The sequence below is a fragment of the Labeo rohita genome, chromosome 9 (genome assembly GCF_022985175.1).
Source record: "Labeo rohita strain BAU-BD-2019 chromosome 9, IGBB_LRoh.1.0, whole genome shotgun sequence".
Lineage (NCBI taxonomy): Eukaryota > Metazoa > Chordata > Actinopteri > Cypriniformes > Cyprinidae > Labeo > Labeo rohita.
This window is the reverse complement of record NC_066877.1, coordinates 19,315,371-19,330,429: the sequence shown is the minus strand read 5'-3', so window position 1 is coordinate 19,330,429 and position 15,059 is coordinate 19,315,371. Positions and strand designations below refer to the sequence as shown.

The window sequence follows — 15,059 nt, the reverse complement described above, 5'->3', positions numbered from 1 at the left end:
ACTAATAGCATTCGAGAGAGAGAGAGAGAGAGAGAGAGAGAGAGAGGAATGTGGGTGGGTGGATAAATGGAGTCTATACAGCATAACCTGAAAGGGCGATTGATGGTCATAGCGATTAAGATGCTATAACACTCAACAATTATGTCCCTTTAATGCATAAAAGCATAAATAAAGAAACAAAGATAGATGTGCAAACATAGTAATTCCCTGTAATTCTTATTCAGGAGAATCAAAGCGATATCAAATAGGGAAGAATACAGCTGAGGGAAAACAAAGACAGAGGAAAAAGGAAAGTGATATGAATAGACACGGCATGAAATGCATTGAATCTGCGTGGCAAATTCACCTCTTGGATCCCACCACCGCTTGTCTCTGTTTTAAATTTAAAAACACTAACTTAATTTTTATAGAAATTTAGTTAATTCTACCATAAACCTTGCAGTAGTTACCAAATCACAAGGCAAAGCACTTGAAAAACTCCATGATGATTCCAAGAATTTATGAGGTTAACAAGTTAATAAACGAATAAACCAAATGTCTATTTTCCATACTTTTCAGTAGTGAATAAAATACATTAATAATCAATATTCTATCATTTTATCCACCCTTTATTTTGAGGTTTTTTTCATGGAGATTATTGGAATGCTAGGATTGTCTATGGTACGTAAGCCAAAAAAAACTGATAAAATAGGGGATGGTTTATCAAAAACATTAAACACAAAAGTAGGCATTTTGAAAAATCAATCATATTCATTTTTGACTTGAATAAATCCAATTAATTTAGATGCCACCACATAATGTATATTTTTAGGTTAGCTCACAAAACATTGGTACACCTACCTTTTGCAACAATGAAAATTCTGCCATCTTTTACTCACTTATGTTGTTCCTTTTTACAGTAGCCATTGACCTCCATAGTATTTTTGACGAAAACGTAACTATGGGCACTTTTCCGCAAGACGCTAAATACATACCAATAAGTACATATCACTGCATTTTCTAACAGAAATGAACATTAGAGGTGGTGAAACAGCGAGCACTTGTAAAAGTTTTCAAACACAGTTATGATTACAGCTCCATATGTTTCGCTTTCTGCTCGGTAGCTAAGCTGACACAGAAATGGACTTAGGATGCGGAATTCATGGGTACGAATCCTGTGAAAAGCATGACTCATGATGAAAGAGCTGAAAGGTGACACATCAAAAAACAAGCTAAAGCGGCATGCTTACGATTGCATTTTTACATCATATTCACTTTTGTTCATATTATCGGGTAGGTGTAGTGCAGATGGTACGTTATTTTAAAACGTCACAGAGCATTAGAGTTATAGCGCCACTAGCGGATATTTCACATCGAATGTGTCACGAAACTTACATGCCGTATTTCGCATCTTGCGAGAAAGTTCCCACAGGTACGTTTTCGCCATTACATCAGGTTCATTTTTTTCCACACTATGGAAGTCAGTAGCTATCATCAACTGTTTGGATACCAACATTCTTCAAAATACCTTCTTTTGTGCTCAAAAGTTGCTTCAAACTGATTTGAAACAGCTTGAGGATAGGAGAATAATGACAGAATTTTCATTTTTGGCTGAACTATCCCTTTAAGACGAGGCTTCAGTGCACCATTCAACACTTCCACAAACACATTTTCAGCACCAAGGACAGCGAAAACTTGCAGCTGAAAGGCAGAAACTAGTCAGACACAAGTCATGACAAACAACTCAATCCACATGGAGTTCATCAGCGAGAGCTAAATAAGACATTCAGGCAGCCTTGAATGGTATACTGGGTAAAGGCAGAAAGGCTAATGTTGTTTTTCCGTTTGCTGTCATACAGACTTAGATTAACCTGGGCCAGTGACATACTGTGGCTGCTCGCAAACTACTTCTTTTCTCATGCTGCAACTCAACGCCACCCGAAGTGACCTCACACACACCTGCACCTACATATATGGATTTCTTTTTTATGACAGAGCTCCCACGCGCTGTCACTGCCTCCGCAAAGGCAACTTGCTTCACATTAATGCAATTAAAACAGCAAAAAGCATATAAACCATTATGCATACCAAACACTTTGGTTCAGTTTAATTTTCAAGGACATTATAAGCAAATCATTTTGCTAGTGTAAAAATACTGGATGCTCATACACGCACTTAGACACGCACACAAACACATGCCAAACTGAATATTACAGTACATGCACAAAGAAGCACAAATATGCATATTCATGTTTTCTCATCCCTGCACACACACACAATATGAAAGCCATAATTACACATAAATACCCTCTCTTCTCTAATTACGGGATTTTTTTCCCCCCTCAAAATTTCTCCAAATTTGAAAAGCCAGAGTTTTGAATTGTGTCACCAACTGTTGTCAGTCAAACGGTTGTGAAGAAGACGTTCTCAGGAACAAGCTGCAGTTGGCATTCATCATTTATCTCCCCACAGGTGCACATTTGTGCATCCACAAGCTGAAAATCTGATCTGATATGATTGCATTACAAACATTTCCTCAAAACGAGGGTATAGCCACAGAGGTCAAGCACAGAATGTCGCAGTCTATCAGTGTTTACGTGGTGACAGCACACAGAAATGGTTATAAGACAAACTGTACTATTGATCCGCTGTTGCCAACAAACAGTGGACTGGTAGACCATGACTAATGACTCGCTCAAATATAATCTAATGATTACATGCTCAATAATTAGACGTTTATAAATCACTACCACAGCCGGTCTGTAAATACGGGCAGTTACAAACCAGAAAAGGTCCTGTTGGGGGAAACGGAGAAACAAAGAGGCCTCATACATTACAGTGTAATTGAATATTTGCTGTCCACATGACATTTGGAGCCAAGCAACATATAATAAATTGTGAATTGTGGTACATGTTGTAAAAAAACAGAAAAATATATATATACATATGATTATAGCTGCTCTCCTTATCATTAAAGGAATAGGTCACCCAAAATTGAAAATTCTGCCATTAATTACTCAACCTTATGTCGTAAGACATAAGACCTTTGTTTATCTTCAGAACACAAATGAAGATATTTTTGATGAAATCCAAGAGCTTTCTGAGCCTGCATAGACAGCAACGCAACTGATACATTCAAGGCCCAAAAAGGTAGTAAGGACGTTGTTAAAATAGTCAACGTGACATCAGAAAGGAAATTGTTGAATAAAGTTGTTATTTTTGTTTTCTTCGTGCACAAAAAGTATTTTCAAAGCTTCACTTAATTATGCTTGAACGACTAATGCCACATGGACTATTTTATAACAGAATTTTCATTTTTGGGTGAACTATTTCTTTAAGATGACTTTAAGACTGAGATGAAACAAATAAATAAGTACTGTCACACGTGGGCAAATGTCTTATTGCTAGTAACTGTAAATTTAAAACAAGAAATAAAGTTGCAATAATTTATTAAAGCTGCAAGCAGCGTGGAAAGGGCCCTTGCATCCGGGCTCACTGCCACACAGTGGTTTTAGGAAAACAGCAAACGGTGAGAAATATGCATATAAAATGGAAAAATATCGGAGAAATATGTCAAAGTCAATTATATGTGCCAAACTTCCTTCTGCCAGCTGGTGGTGTTATAACTATAACTGAATATTGGCATGTAGATGTCTTCAGGCCAGGACTTTTATCAAACATATAAAGTTTAGCGCAGATTGCACATGGTTATGTATGGTATGTATGAGGTATGTATGAACGTATCTTGTTGGCAACAGGTGGCGCTATGATTATAACCTTTACATGTCTTCAGGCCAGGACTCTTACTAAACATGTGAAGTTTGGTGCAGATTGGACATTGCATGTCATTTCCTGTTCCCAGCGCTATGACTATAAAAGAATATTGGCATTTAGATGTGTTCAGGCCAGGACTCTTGTTGAACGTGTGAAGTTTGGGGCAGACCAGACATTGTACGGCCGAGTTACAACAACTACTTTTTCCATAGCGAAACACTGAACATTGTTAGGGCGCTACGGACATACGCTTTAACGAAAACTCAAGATCTTCGCAATTTAACATCGCAAAGGCCTTTAGAGTAGACTGACCAATGACTGACTGTTGTTGTCCTTAAATCTATAGAAGGAGTTCGTTACAGCGTAGAACATGCCACTTCCTGTTGCCAGCAGGTGGCACTATGACTATAAGTGAATATGAGCATGTGCATGTGTTTAGGAAAGAACTCATCAAACATGTGAATTTTGATACAGATCGAACATTGTATGCCTGAATTATAACAAGTTCCTGTTTCATGGTGAAACATCAAAGACACGCTTTAACGAAAACTCAAGATCTTCGCAATTTAATGTCACAAAGGGCTTTAGATAACACTGGTTAAATTTGGTGTTGATCGGTTTAAATCTCTAGGAGGAGTTCGTTTAAATACAACCCCTGAAAATGGTAAAAACGGCACAAAACTTGTAGAGAAAATGCAAAATAACAGCTTTCCTGCTGGGTTTCGAATTTCACACCGGGGGACTTTTTGTAGGTATTTGTGTTCTACATGTGCCTACTGAATTTTGTACATGAATGTGAAACATAGCTCAGGTGGCGCTATCGAGCCATTTTAACACACCCACTTCTGAAGTTTCATGAGTTCTCGAACATGTTTAGGCCCTCAAAAATGCAATTCATTTTGGAGAAGAGGAAGACACTGAGCAATTCCAATAGGGTCCTCGCACCACCGGTGCTCAGGCCCTAAATATAGTCACAATTTTGAGATACAGAATTGCTTTTATAAAATGGCATTAAAATAAAAATAATTTTGTTGGTGTAGTAATACAGAATTTAACTGATGAGCTGTCACAGGTATGTTTATCACCTTTGAACACTGCTATTCATTTTATAAATAAGATATAAGATAAATGGACTATATTTGATCATTGCTGTGAGCAGAAGCTGATCCGCATGTTGAGATTCTGGTAGCAAATGCAGTGGCCATATTTCTTAATCAAGTTTCAGTGTAACTCCCATAGGCTATGAGCTCCCAGTTTCCTCTATACTGGTGCAGGCAGAGAGAGAGAGAGAGGGGGAGTGCAGGGGAGGAACGCTACATGATGAATGGAGAGAAGATGACTGATCGGATGACATGAGGCTTTAGGGTATATCTCCCCCCTCACTCTGGTGGACAACTGAGCTCTTATTATCCATCCAGCTCCCAATCCACACACCACCGCAAGCACAGTCCAGATTACAGACACAAGTATGCAGAAGTGTCATGCACCTATTTATTTTGAGGTGGCACCAGTGGCGGTTCTGACTCACTTGGTAATGTAGTTGAGATAAGACATGACCTAAGGGTGAAAAACACTTTTTAAGAACTTGGTAGTTTATTATGTAAGTAAGTACAAGATAGTAAAGTCTATTCATCTTGTTTAATGTGAAGGGAGACTCAGGTGCAGATCTAAACATAGCGAATCTATTTTTTGTTTTTAATTAACCAAACAAACTAACTGAACTTGACAGCCAGTGATCATCACTCTATTTCTTCGTATGGAAATGATTGGCTTTGACATTTAGTTCAACTGGAGTTTGAAGGGTGAGACTTGACCTGACTGACCACATTTTTCTAACACAAAATTTTAGACTAACATCTTTTTTCATCTACAATAATTGTGCACACATATATTTGAAAGTTGCATTTTAAACCCACTTGGCTCAAACATGACACTTCTGTATTTACACACACTCAACCATTATTTTACATCTCTGAGTCAATGTCACGTTTCTCATTTCAGCGTGTGTCCAGCTCTGCAAATCTTCAGTGCTCTTGCCTGTTCCCAAACACATTTTTCCCTCTTTCCCCCATGTCTCCACATCTGTCTTTGTCAAAATTGAAAGTTGATTCATCTCCTCCAAATCACTCATTCCCTTCGCTCTCCAACCCCTAGGCTGCTGCGCGAAGACATGAGAGCTAGAGAAGCAGAGAACGGGAGAAGTGACAGCTTCAGAGGAGAGATCAGAGGCTGGGGCATCTTCACATCCAGACGGGCAGCAACGCAATATCTTACCCATACAACCTCTCTGTCACCGTCCGCCCCAAATAGCACATAAAACCACTCAGCTGAGGAGAAATAAACTAACAACGGATGCAGCAAAAACAAGGTGTCAAGGGAAATGGTTTCATCAAGTCTAGCTCATAAAAACGGAATTTATGGACGCAAGGGCTTTTTTTTGCACCGCAAGCGGTCTCGCCCTGATCATATGGACCCCCTGTACTGACCAGTCGGCCTGTTTGTGATATCACTGGGGTTGTAATCAAGGCCAGGGTCATAACTCACAGGGCAGCACAAAGAGAAAACAGGGCTGAATCCAGTAAAAAATATATTGAGAGAGAATCATATAGTTCAATGGCAAATCATTTTCACACAGTGAGGTTTGAGTCTTATTAAAAAAAATGTCCTGACAGACCTGTAACTCTTGGTTCTGCGTCCCCTTATGTTTCGGTACTCTTTGGTATTGTCGAGATAACTAGTTTTAGTCTTTAAAAGCTTGATTTTAGTCATACAAAAACATTTGTCTTTTTAAAAAGTCGCATAAATGCTTTATTCTGGCTGAAATTATGCCTTCTTTTTTTTTTTAACAAACCAAAATTATGTGATTTTAGCTTGGCTTTGTTCAACTTGACACACTAATCAAGCTGAAGTTGTCGCTGTGTGCATGCTCTGAAAACTTTAACCTGGAATGGTGGAAAAGTGTCTGTCATTTTCTCTGCTGACATCCTTCCATCAAATATTTAATTATGCATTGTGTCATATATATTTTACAGAGCTTACACATGATGTGGGGAAAGAAAATGGATATCGTGGCCACACTGTACTGATCTGTTCCTTCATTTTAGCTAAATTCTAAATATAAAACGAGGGAATGAATTAGTACAAAAGGACTGAGATTTACATAAAACGAGTGGATTATTTAATTAAATAAAGTTACATATTGCGGCCACAAATTAAAAACTCACATATTTAATTTTTTAATTGGCATTTAATTAATACTGAAATTTTTCCATGACACACCAAAGACTCCGTAATACAGTATTATTCTGCCGTTCAAAAGTTTGGGATTATTTTTAAAGAAGTCTCTTATGCTCAAAGTTCCATTTATTTGATCAAAAATACAGAAAAAAGTATATCACATGATATCACATAATCCTTCGGAAACCATTCTAATACGCTGATTTATTATCAGTGTTGGAAACAGTTGTGCTCCTTAATTTTTTGGAACCTGTGATACTTTTTTCAGGATTCTTTGATGAATAAAAAGAACAGTATTTATTTCAAATAGAAATCTTTTCTAACAATATATGTCTTCACTATAACTTTTTATCAATTTAACAAATGCTTACTTAATAAAAGTATTAATATCTCTCAAACAAAGAAATAAACAAAATAACTTACTGACCCTAAACTTTGACCCGTAGTGTATATTGTTACAAAAGATTTCTGTTTTAAATTGATGCTGTTCTTTTAAATGTTTTATTTATCAAAGAATCCTGAAAAAAGTATCACAGGTTCCAAAAAAAAAAAAAAAAAAAAAAACAAAAGAAAAAAAAATAAAAATAAGCAGCACAACTGTTTCCTGCATTGATAATAAATTAGCAAATTACAATGATTTCTAAAGGATCATGTGACACTAAAGACTGGAATGATCAGCTTTGCATTTTAATCAAATAAACACAGTCTTGAAGAGCAGAAAAGACTTTTTTATTTTTTGAACAGCAGTTTATGTAATAAAGACAGACCAAGTCTGTAGCTCAACTATGTAAAAACTTGCTGCATAGTTCGATTATAACTGTGAATGTAGATATAATGTTTGGAATTTAATACAGTGTAAAGCATACTGAACAGTATATACTGTATGCTGCATATTATTTCTTAAAAAAATAGTATGTAAAACAGTACACTACTGTATATGCTAAATTTCAAACTCATAAGCATACTAAATGTCCTTATTACTAGCATTCCCCAAAAATTATTTTCAGAATGTATTTATTTATTTATTCACATTTTCCCATAAAAATGGAAATGGAAAGCCAAGCCAAGCACATTGCATTCTGTCATACAACATTTCACACTATGTTGTGGTCGTATAGCACACATTTTAGAAAATGCAGAAGGTCTTCTTATGCATACAGAAAAGAAAATGTGCATAATGTGCAAAGTACACGTACTACATTTTAAAAACAGTACAAGTACTATGGCAGTATGCTATTCTGCACATACCCCAGGTTTCTGAGCCCACAGTTTTGAGAAGCCTCAAAGTGAAAGCTGCCAGTACACAGGAAATCCCACCTCTGTCAGCTTCACACCTCTAGTGAGGAACACACACATGCTCCGAAACGCCTGCGACTTTTGCGTGCAGGGTCACATCCAATCAAATCAGAGGGTGTTTGAATCTAAACCCCACACACCCTCCAGGCCTAATATGTTGCTTCTTATTGATTGGACATCTCACCCAGTCAGACGGCCACAACATGGAGGAAACACATCATTTTCTGCTGGTTATCAACTGGTCGGGAGCAGCTGGGTCTGTGGGAATGTTTCACTGCCACTCCTGTTGAAAAAAAAAAAAAAAAAAAAAAAAAAAAAAAAAAATATATATATATATATATATATATACACAGTGCGAAATTGCGAAAGTACTCATACCCCTTCTTTTTTTTTTTACGTTTTATGTTACACTCCATTTAAAATAATGAAAAAACACAACACAGGTTTGTAATAACTTTATTAGAAATAAAAAGCTGAAATGATTCCATTGCATAAGTGTTCATAGCTCAAGAGCACCCATATCACTTGTAGATGTTACTAAACTTCAAATGGAGTTAAACTGTGGCAAATTCATTTGAATAAGTATGATTTGGAAAGGCACATACCTCTCAGAAAATGTTTAACAGCTGAAAATGCATATCAGAGCAAAAAACAAGCCCTGAGGTCAAAATAACTGCCTGCAGAGCTCAGAAACAGGCTTGCGTCAAGGCACGGATCTGGGGAAGAGTTCAGAAAAAAATTCTGCTGCATTGATGGTTCACAGAAGCATGTAGCCTCCATTATCCAAAATGGAAGATGCTTGGAACAACTAGGACCTTTCCTAGAGCTGGCCTCCTGGCCAAACCGAGCAACTGATGGAGAAGGGGCTTGATTATACTGGTGACCAAGAAGCTGATGGTCACTCTAGTTGAGCTCCATTATCATAAATGCAGATGGAAAAAACTTATGGAAGGACAAACATCACTGCAACACACCACCAATCCGGTCTTTATGGTGGTATGACCAAACTCAATCCTCTCTTAATGAAGACACATGAAAACCCACTTGGAATTAGCAAAAAAGCACTTAAAGGACCCTCAGACTGTGAAAATCAAGATTCTCTGGTCTGATGAACCTCAAGTCCAAACATAATGTTTGTACCTCAGACTGGGCAGAAGGTTCACCTTCCAACAAGACAATGACCCTAAACACACAGTAAGAGTGGCTTATAGACAACTCTGTGCATGTCCTTGAGTGGCCCAGCTGGAACCTTGGCTTGAACGCAATCAAATATTTCTATAGAAACCTGAAAATGTCTGTCATCCCCCATCCAAGCTGACAGAGCTTGAGAGGTGAAGAATGGCAGATAATTGCCAGATGTGCAAAGCTTGTTGTATCATACCCAAAAAGACCTGAGGCTGTACTGAGTTAAAGGTATGAATTCTTATGAAATGTATTTATTTCAGTGTTTTATTTTGAACACATTTGCAAAGTTGTCACAAATCTGTTTTTTGCTTTGTCATTATGGTGTATGGAGTGTAAACTGATGTGGGAAAAAGTAATTTAAAGCAGTTTAACATAAGGCTACAACATAAAAAGATGAAAAAATGAAGGGGTATGAATACTTTTGCAAAGCACTGTACATATATATATATATATATATATATATATATATATATATATATATGAACAGTTCAGATGCAAAAGCCTCTAAATCCATCTGACGTTTTTCTTTAAAATGAGCATTTCTTTCTGGCTACTTTGTATAGGTTTCTACGTAAGTACTGGTACTTCTGATTGGGCTGAGGCTGGAATTTAGCGAGTTTGAAGTAAAAATATTGATAGACGTATACTGTGTGTCAGGAGCATTCACTCAGTATCATCTCATTTTTGACCAAGATGGCTTTTAGCTGTATATATATATATATATATATATGTGTTTATATATATATACATTAACTAATATGATAAAAAGTACTGCACAAGGCTCTTTTATAAAAGGCTCTCACGGGCATTGTATCACTTGGAAAGCCAGCCTTCCCAGCATGTCTGTTAGTTATTAATACCTCATTGCTGGCTTTTTCTTGAAAGAACCAAACGAAGGAGATAAGAGGCACGCATTCGCTCAACACTCCCGAGCGAGAGGGGGGTGCATTAGCTCGTACTTCTGTCAAACCCCCACCCCCGCATGCCCCGATTTGACATGCAAATAAGAGCCACATTTGCATCTACCTGACTAAACAAACAGGAATTAGGAGAGACAATCAGCACACATAAGGAGTGAGAAATTAGATCTGAAAACACCTCTCCCCAGGCTTATAAATAATGCAGCACTGTGTGTTTTAAGAACTAGTGTGCTCATTTTAAGAAGCGCTCAGATTTGTGCTGACGCGATGAGATCCCTGCCGTAGTTTGCCTGCGGCATTATGGTAGTTAAGATTAACTCTGATGGAAATCTCTACCTGCTGAGGGTCACAGTTAGTGACCCCTCATCTTGATCTGGGATCTTTCCGTTCGATGATTTTGCTGCAGAGCGGTCATCTGTATACATAATATGAGTCTGATCAGATGTTTTTTTGTATGGAGAAAGAAGTTGAGCTGAAAATGGAAGTCCTGGAGTGACACAGCCAGCTCTCATGCTCTTAATTAGAAATCAGTGTCCGTACGCCCGGTCTACCTTGGCCATGCCACAGCAGACTTTATGCAAATGCATCTCAGCTTTAATGGAGCAGCTAACCCTCTCTTTGACAGAAAGCACGTCCTGAAATGAAAAATCAGCAACAAGCACAAGAAACTCACCTCTGTAGAACTTCAAATAGGGCAACTATTTTCAAACGAATGACACCGCTGGGTTGGAGTGAAAGGTCAAAGACAGTTCCAGTGCATGAGAAACAAGAAGTACAGACCAAATGTCTTGCTGATGACTACACAGGGGACTGGAAAAATGGAAAGTAGTGACAACATTTTTAAAGGAGTGTTTCTGTATGCTCGCTTTGCTTCCCAAAAGTCTTTGTGCTCCATAAATGAAATGAATCTTGCAGTTACCATGTAAAATTTACATGGTAACTGCAAGATCCCAATTGATTTTCAGAGGGAGACAGGGGGCAGAAGTGACTGTGCCACTTTCCAAGCTCATCCACAAAAACCCTACCACTTTTTTTTTGCATTGCAGAAGTGGTTGCTGTGCATCAATGACCAATCAGAAGTGATTAAAACACATCCATTCAAATGCCATTTAGCTTTAATATGATCAAAGAACAACATGGAAGATATTTGACTGCTGATTTTTATTTGATTGCTGCATATTTTATGGAGAAATTAACACTGTTCTGTTTAGTTAATATTTCAGCTGTATTAGCTATCATTTGCAAGCAACATACAATACAATATTTACAGTAATCACTTCATTTAGAGACGCAGCATGCTTTTGCTTGCTATCATTAAGCTGAAGCAGTAGCAGGCATCGTTGTGTTTGCTGGTGCGTTCTGCATCGCCTGTACACAAAGGCGGCAAGATCACAGGAAAAGCTTACTGTGTAAAATGCCCTTAAGACCTTGCGCATAGATGATGGACAAGGCTTGCCAGGTGTAATGCAAGCTATTATACAAGCATACACAGGGACACTGATTTAATACTGGAAACACTGCTCAGTCATACTACTAGTCGGCTTTTAAAATGATTACATTCTATCAAGCTAACCATACATGAATTATATCACCTACCTAACCACTACTAGTGAGCCTGCTGTTAAGGTTACATTATTTTCAAATCTCCTATTGTGAACAGAGAAGCCTAAGTGCAGTCACTTCGCCGTCATTTCCTCTCTTTCCATTACAGCAGGCGCCTTCACGTCATGACAGCAAATCAATACATTAGTTACCACAAGCAGATATGTAGGAACAGGAAAGAGAAAAAAAGAGATAAATTAAAGAGTTTAAAAAAAAGAGTGTTCACTCCCCAATGAAGATGTTTTCCCTTCCGTCTCACCACTCCATATTTGATGCTCCAGGCAGCGCTCGGATACAAAACAGTCATTAAGAAGAGGAACTTGTCTCACGAAACTATGAGAATCCATCATATGGTGCGTCTCAGTTGTACACCAGTTGTCTCACGCTCTCTGTCTCTCTTTCTAGTGCGAACTTCATAAACATCATTTGCTAGATCACACTAATCATATCCACCTTTTTTCTGAGTAACCGATGCGTGTCGCCATGTGGGACTAACTTTCGTTTGGGTGCTCACATTTTCCGGTCTCCATAGAAATCCATGTTAAAACGGTAAAAAAGATCAACTGAATTAATTAAACAAACTTTCTCAGTATAACTAAATATAAAAATGTGCACAGGCTTAAGCTATGCTGTTGTTTACTGCCACAGTATCAGCAATAACTCCAAGGAATTCCTGTAATGTACCTGTTTTGCGGACCAGCAAATCTGTCCATGTCTGGCGTTGTATGCCTTGCATAAACAATGACAAATAAAAACAGGCACAGTTTGCAGTGCTTACGTTAAAAATCTGTGTAAAATAATATTGTGGACAAAATCCTGCAAATTTCGTCCCGATCAGGAGCTGTATGTAAAATAAGTTTTCAACAGAGGGTTTACACTTACGTCACAGTTTGGTCAGTTACCCGGATACACGGCCATATTGGAGATACTCAGATGTAAACAAAAGCATAGATCGCACGGTCAGTGTAGTACTGAATAGGTAGCAATAATCAGCAAAATTTGCTAGTTCTGTTCAGTTCAGTGGCATTGTTTACTTTCAGTGCTGTCAATGTGGCCGATTAATGATGTGTCATGAAAACACTATGCAGCTAACTTTGCGGTGCTTCATGTCATCTACCCACTATAACAGATGAGTTACTGGAAAAAGACCATCATTGCGAAACTGTAAAGTGTTGAAACTATGACACCATGTGATTTTAAAGCCCATTTTCATAGTTTTAACGTTATATTACTGGCTCAGAAAATACATTAATTTGACTAGAAATACCAGAGACCGGAAATGTAGAGCATTGTTCCAGTCTGGCAAGACTTCCACGTTCAGGAAAACGGTGGTTAAGGGTAAGACATTCTGAAATTTTGATTAGGTTTTCAATTTCAAATTCTACACTAAATTAAATTGTTATACTGTTAATACAGAAATGTTTTGACTGAAACATGAAATTAAAGATTTTTCACCTAAAAGTTAAAACCATTTAGCACCATTGTTATTTAGCACTGCCTTAATCATTCTGAGCATTGAATTCACCAGAGCTGCACAGGTTGTTGCTGGGATCCTCTTGAAATCCTCTATAATGACATATTGGAGCTGCTGGATGTTAGACACATGGTGCTTCTCCACCTTCCGCTTGAGGATGCCCCATCCTCAATAGGTTTCAGGTCAGATCACCTGCACCTTCCTCAGCAAGGCAATTGTCATCTTGGTGGCATGTTTGGGGTCATTATCATGTTGGAAAACTGCCGTTCGGCCCAGTTTCTAAAGGGAAGGCATCATGTTCTGCTTCAGAAATGTACAGTACATAATGGAATCCATGTTTCTCTCAAAGAACCGCAGCTCCCCAGTACCAGCAGCACTCATGCAGCCCCAGACCACCATGCTTGACTGTAGGAGAAACACAATTTTCTTGGTACTCCTCACTAGGGCATCACCACACATGCTGGACACCATCTGAGCCAAACAAGTTTGTCTTAGTCTCATCAGACCATAGGAGATGGTTCCAGTAATTCATGCTCTTGGACAGGTTGTCTTCAGCAAACTGTTTGCGGGCTTTCTTGTAAGCCAGCTTCAGAAGAGGCTTCCTTCTTGAATGATGCCAATGCAAACCGACTTGTTGCAGTGTGCAGTGTATGGTCTGAGCACTGACAAGCGGACCTTCTACTTCTGTAACCTCTAAAGCAATGCTGGCAGCACTCATGCATCTGTTTTTTGAAGCCAGGTTCTGCACCTGACGCAAAGAACGAGCACTCAACTTTGCGAGGCCTATTCCGAATGGAACTCGTTTTGGAAAATCTAGCCACAGTACATTAACTGTACTGTACTGTTTCAGGTTGTTACTGAACCTCTTATAGCCAGGCCATCTTTGTGGAGAGCAACAATTCTAATTCTCAAATCTTCACAGAGTTCTTTGCCATGAGGTGCCTTGTTGAACATCCAGTGGTCAGTATGAGACAATTGGGATGGTGTCCATGAGCAATGCTTGCTGTGGCTGTGTGGCGTTGTCAGTGTCCTTGTGGGATGTGTCGACCACATGACGACTCTGAAGCTGATTTGAAGTCCTGTGGTCACTCATACTTTGTCCATGTGTGTGTGTGTCATTCATGTTGGGTGGACTGGCACACTCTACTGAAGGATGACGGAGTGAAAAATAGATATTGTCCTTTAGCACTCTTGCACCAAGTTTGTCTGGGTGGAGGCCATCCAGTTTAAACAGTTGTCTATGGCCCCAGAAAAGATTGAAGTTGTCAATGAAGTTGACTCCTTTTTGACTGCAGGTTCTTTGTAGGCATGTATTCAGCCCGAGCAACCGTGAAAACATGTTAGTTTCCCTTGCTGGGAGTGGTCCACTGATGAACGGCTGAACTTCAAGTCTTCGAAGTGTTTCGATGAGTTCACTGAAGTCCTTCTTTAGGAGTTCTGACTGCTCTTTCCGAATATCATTCTTCCCCACATGGATGATGATTCGATTTGCAGTCTTGTGCTTCATTAGGATGTTCTGAAGTTCCCTGTTCACATCAGAGACGGTTGCTTGAGGAAAGCAGCATGTAGTTGTAGTACTGCTACTGATATTT

The 15,059-nt window shown here is 38.6% G+C and overlaps 1 long non-coding RNA gene across 1 annotated transcript in view; it reads right to left on the bottom strand.

The window, feature by feature from the left end:
- Positions 1-8,079: 8,079 nt before the first annotated feature.
- The window catches only part of LOC127171145 (uncharacterized), a 51,687-nt gene continuing 44,707 nt past the window's right edge, over positions 8,080-15,059 (bottom strand). The window contains exon 4 of the long non-coding RNA XR_007828465.1: positions 8,080-8,569. This is a non-coding gene — a long non-coding RNA (uncharacterized LOC127171145). The remainder of the gene's footprint in view (positions 8,570-15,059) is intronic.